The sequence below is a fragment of the Sciurus vulgaris genome (genome assembly GCF_902686455.1).
Source record: "Sciurus vulgaris genome assembly, chromosome: 6".
NCBI lineage: Eukaryota > Metazoa > Chordata > Mammalia > Rodentia > Sciuridae > Sciurus > Sciurus vulgaris.
Genome location: NC_136466.1, coordinates 72,544,878 through 72,550,877, shown reverse-complemented (window position 1 = coordinate 72,550,877; position 6,000 = coordinate 72,544,878).

Here is a 6,000-nt window from a genome sequence, read left to right as displayed (position 1 = left end):
GCATCCCCTTTCTCATTTGGCTCATACCAATATCCTAGGAACACCAAAGATTTATTGAGATTTATTTCACTATGTAAGTTTTCTATCACATTTCCTCAATGAAAACTTTCATCATCATCATAGGAAGAAAATAGCTCCATTAAGTTATTTGCCCTAAGTCAGAATTCAAGGAAGAAGCAAGCCCAGTTTCTTAACCATTACTTTGATTGACTCACATTCTCTACCCTATCCTAAATCTTTTACTTAGAGAAAAAAATTAAAGATATTTGTACAACACCTTTGAGGTCTGGAGGCAAAAAAGAACTAAATGAATGCAGGGGTTAGACGATTCTAGAACAGGAATTTCCAGATTCTTATGGGGCCTAGCTTACCTAGCCTTGCTCACTTCTCTGTGCTTGGCAGAGTCTCTCTCCATTCTCCCTACTCCCTGTCTTGGACCAAGAAAATTCATAATTATCCTCAATCTCATCTCTAATATAACCTATCCTACTGACCCCACACTCTGTCCATCATGTCCTGGCTTGACTACTGCCTGAATGGTCTCCAAGATGCCCCTCTGACTTTAACCTTCCCATTTTTCATAAACCATCCAGAGTAATCTTTCTAAAATGTAAACTTGATCTTATCACTTCCCTTCTTGAAATCTTTAAGATTTCAAGGGTATCTTTCCATGCCCTAAAGGTAAATTCATCACTCCCCAACATGTTTTAAGGCTATTCTATATACTCCCATCCACTTTTCTTGCTTCTTGCCTTCTGGTCCCACATGTCACCCTACTGATATTCTAGCCAGAATTTCTGATACATTTGCTCTGTTCCTTGAATCTTGCCTGCTCTCCTTTGACACTATATGATACCCTTTGATCTGGACTCTCTTTCCTCAGCTATCTTCTACTGACCCTTCAGGCTAGTCTTGGCCTAAACTCTCTTCACCAGGAAATTGTTTTCAAAACCCGTAGACAAGGCACACTACCTCTGCTTTCTACTCCCATTGCCCAGTATTTACCCTAACACAGCACTGATCTTGTTTGTTACTGCTAGTTTTTTCTCTCTTATGTTTTCTGCACCCAACTGAGAGCTTGCTGAGGGCAAAGGCATTCCTTATTCTCAGCTCTAACCCATAGGCTAGTAGCCTCCCTGTGAATAATTTTTATTTTATTTTAATTTTTTATTTTTTGATGAACCTTTTATTTTTACTTATATATATGCAGTGCTAAGAATCGAACCCAGTGCCTCACATATACTAGGTAAGTGCTCTACCACTGAGTCACAACCCCAGTCCCCCTGAATAATTTTTAAATGAGCAAGTGAACAAAGTCCTCTTTGTCTTCACTGTGCAGACTCAGGTGCCACTGCAGCTTCTACCACCATCCACCTGCTACTGTTCTGTATTACAGGTGATTCATTGGGTGTTTCTCTCTTTAGGACTAGGATTTCACTTGTAATGTTTGTACCCCTAATGCCTAATACCAAGCTCAACATTCATCCTTCCTCCCACCCACTCATTTTTTCAATAATTATTTATTGATTGTCTATTGTGTGCTAGATACTGTGGATGCAGCAATGAACAGGTAGACAGGACCCTGTCCTTGAACTCACATTCCAGTGGCATAAAATGGGTGCTCAGCAAGCATGAGGTTCAATGGATCTCAGTCCTACTGGTAAGCCCTGGGATTCTTTCCTACTCAGCGCTACAAAGCAAAGAACACAGAAATGGGGGAGGGGAGGAAAGTAGTTTGTTTCTTTGTTTGTTTGTTTGTACTGGGAATTGAATCCAGGGACCCAGGGATGCTTAACCTTTGAGCCACATCCCCAGCCCTTTTTATATTTTATTTTGAGACAGGTTCTCTCTAAGTTGCTTAGGACCTCGCCAAATTGCTGAGGCTAGCTTTGAACTCACCATTCTCCTGGCTCAGCCTCCAGAGCCACTGGGATTAAAGTAGATTCTTTTGATGACTTCTGGACCTCCCTTTGTCCAGGCCCCCTTGGGACTAGCAGCAGCAGGGAGGAAGGGTATGAGGCAGGGAGGAAAGAGGGCTGAGTGAAGAGGGTCTGAGTCCCTAAAGATAGGCAATAGTGTTGCAGCTCAGTGCCCATGACCACTTTGCTGAAGTAGTTTAGTAACCAGCTTTCCTCCCTGCACTGGAGTAGAAAAAAGAAATGGATCCATAGAGGGAAAGACATAAAGAGATAGACTTGCCAGAGAAAAAGGGAAGGAGAGAAAAATGAACCACAGAGGAGGAGGGGGACAGGGTAAAAGAGGGAAGAATCAAAAACTTAAGGAGAGGGAGGGAGACTGAGGCACAGACAGAAGCCCTGCAGGACTGAATCCTGTCTGCATCAGTGGCAGGCAGCTCTGGAGTGTAACTCCTCCTTTGAGTCACTGGGGGTATAAAGAGAATTCAGTTTTGAACCACTGGAATTCCCCAGATGCTTTCCAGAACCCACTGATTGCTCAAGTCATTTCTGGTCTCATCTGGCCATCTCTGGCCCCATCTGGCTACTACCAGGGACCTGCCAGTCCCTAAACCAGAGTATATTCCATGCAGACCCCTCATAACCAACAAAGGAAACAGTTTCTCTTAAAACAGCAGCCACTGATTTTCATCTTTCTTAGAAAAAAAATCATAGAAAAGACACCATTCACTACTGATCACTGTTTCCTCACTGGAGTCTCAGGCCCTGCTCTCTGAGATACAAGCCTGACCATATAGTAAGTTGCAGCACAGAGCAAAAACTTAATTGAGCTGAGAAACTTAATTGAGCTCCTTGCCCTAGGAGCCCCAAATGCCAAGCCAGCAGCCTGAGTTCCTTACTACGCTGCTGCTCTTGCCAGTAGTCTCAGCAGCTCGCTCCTGAGGCTGCGATGCCATCTGCTGCTCAGATTAGGAAACTGGTCTGCTCTGGCTGCAGAGCCAAGGTCCAACCCTGGGAGGGGATGGGGGGAGGGCGGGGGCGAAGGAGGTCCTCTGGGCCTTAGGAGAGAGCCTGTCTTTGTCAAACTTTATACTGGCCCTCAGGGATGAAGCAAAAGCTCTGATTTCTGCCCTTTGTCATTCTTCTTAGACTAGGTAGGATGCCTCTCTTTCACCAGAAGGTACCTAGGGATTCTGGAGGGATAAGTGGGTCTGCTCTGTCCTTCATAAAAGTCTAGTGTCATCTCAAGGTTAAATTACCCAGAGGAGCCCAGACTTACTTTGAAGTTTTACAGCTTTTCTCAAAGTGAGTTTTTTTTTTTTTTTTTTTTTTTTTTTTCTTTGCAGGTTTAACTAAGATTATTCCAAATTGAGCTAATTTGGATGAATGAAATAATGAGGCCAGGCCTAGAGGAAGCAGAACTTTGAAGAAAAAGCATACTCAGGCAGAATTGACATAACACCCATAGATTCTCAGCAGCTTTCTGAAGGTCCCCTTCTTGGTGTTGTCCTCACAGAGGCCTCTTTCCAGATGGGACTATGAGCTCCAGTGCTTTAAGGGCCACAAGTTTATTCATATTTGTTGAAGAGATGGTTAGTTTGAAATTTTTTTTCTGCAAACAGGTTGTAGTAGTCAGCCACTAAGATGATCTGCAATGATCCGCATCTCCTGATATTCATGCACTGATAGTGGCCTCCCACATGGCACATCGTCTGTGTTGCCAGTACAGTGTGCAGACATAATTGTGTATAATTTCCAAGATTAGGTTATCAAAGAAACATTGGTTTCTTTATTGGTCACTTTCTGTTGTTCTCTTTCTCTTATCACTTGTTCTGAGGGAATTCAGTTGCTATGTTATGATCATCCTTACAGAGAGGCTCATGTCAACAGCCACGTGAATGATCTTGAAGGGGATCCTCCAGCCCTGGTCAGTTTCAGATGACTGACTATGGCCCTATCAGACAACTTCACTACAACCTAATAGTGACCCTGAGCTCTTGACCCTCAGAAACTGTGAGATAGAAGTTGTTTTGAGTTGTTAAAATTTGAGGATAATGTGTTTTGGATCAACATGATAGACTTGCCACATGGTATTATAATGATATCATGGAGCATGCCTGTAATCCCAGTGGCTCAGGAGGCTGAGGCAGGAGGATTGCAAGTTCAAAGCCAGACTCAGCATTTAGAGAGGCCCTAAGCAACTCAGTAAGACCCTGTCTCTAAATAAAATACAAAAAAAAGGGGTGGGGATGTGACTCAGTGGTTAAGTATCCCTAGGTTCAATCCCTGGTACAAAAAAGATAAAAATGATTATATCATGGCATGTCATCTGCATTATTTCACTTAATTTCCTTATAAATCTGGCATCTTGAGTCCATCTCTCAGTCTCTCCAACCTTATCTTTTATCCTGCCACCTCCTCCCTTGGCTCCAACCTCACTCTTGGCTTAATCCTGCCTGAGACCCTTTGCATTTGCTTTTTTCTCCACTGGAATCCCCTACCATTCACATTCACAGCCCTAAAATCTCTGCATGGGACACTCCCTTGTCTCTTTCAGGTCTTTATTCAAATGTCACCTTTTCAGTATAGTCTTTCTTTCTTTCTTTTTTTTTTAAATATTTTTTAGATGTTGATAGACCTTTATTTCATTCATTTATTTGTATGTGATGCTGAGAATCAAACCCAGCACCTCACACATGCTAGGCAAGTGCTCTACCACTGAGCCACAATCCCAGTCAGTATAGCCTTTCTTAATCCCTCTCCCCCTTAAACTGCAACTGCCTTATCTTCCTATCCTTTTTCCTACTGTATTTTTATTCTTTTCTCATATAATTATATAACATACATAATAAAACATATTTTATATATTTATCTTGTGATTTCTCTATAAGCTCCATGAAGGCAAGAATTGGTGATTTTGCCAATGTTGCTCACATTGTATCCCCAGCACCTAGAATAGTAATAAGTATATAGTGGATGTGCAATATACACTTAGTTGAATGGGAGAAATGAAGGTCATAATTCATTTTAAATTCATAATTGCCTTTTAGTTCCCACATTATATATCATGTGCTATACTATGATAAGTCACATATACATTTACACTTTTTTTTTCTTTTGGTACTGGGGATGGAACCCAGGGGCGCTTTACTGAGCTACATCCACAGACCTTTTTACATTTTATTCAGAGACAGGGCCTTGCTAAATTGCTGAGGCTAGCTTTGAACTAGTGATCCTCCTGCCTCAGCCTCCTGAGCTGCTGGAATTATAGTCATGCCACCGCACCCAGCTAATATATATGTCATACTTTTTTTTTTTTTTTTTTGCAGTGCTGAGCTATATCCCCAGCCCTATATGGCACACTTAAATGCAGTTCAAGAGGAACTTTGGATTGTACAGAGGGGAGTGAGGGAAGGGGTGGGGCGGATGGGAATAGGAAGGACGGTAGGTTGAGACAGACGTTATTACCCTATATACAAGTATGAAAAGGTTTTTTAAAAGTATTTATCACTATAAACAAAAATATAATGAAAAATAAAGTGAAAAAAATAAATAAATGCAGTTCAAGGTAGTACAGACAGACGAGGGTCATAAATAAGAAAACCTAGTTTTATGGCTTGTTGGCTAACTATCTGACTATGAATCAGGTCTCAGTTTTACTCATCTGTAAAGTGAGACTAATAAAATTTCCTTGTCCTATCATAGGGTATCATAGGGTAAATGTAGGGATCAAAAGAGATAATAAATGTTATAGCATTTAAGAAAAATTTAATACATGACTTAAGTGTTTTTGAAATGTGTTTCAAAGACTACTTGTCATTGGATAAGGTATGTGAAGTGAAAAAAAAAAATGGTCAAAGAGGTTTGGGAAATGTGGGTTCCAATATTCTATCCCCTTGTGGATATTTACAACTCATATCAGCTTATGAAAGTTTCTGAAAATCCTGCACCTAAAGGTCTTCCTCCAATGTACCTTACTACGTATTGAGAAATTTTGTTTTCTACAAATACAGAGTACTACTTTCATAATCAGAATAGTATGTTATTTTAGATCAAGAAGGAATGCTTAAGTTATTGGAACAGA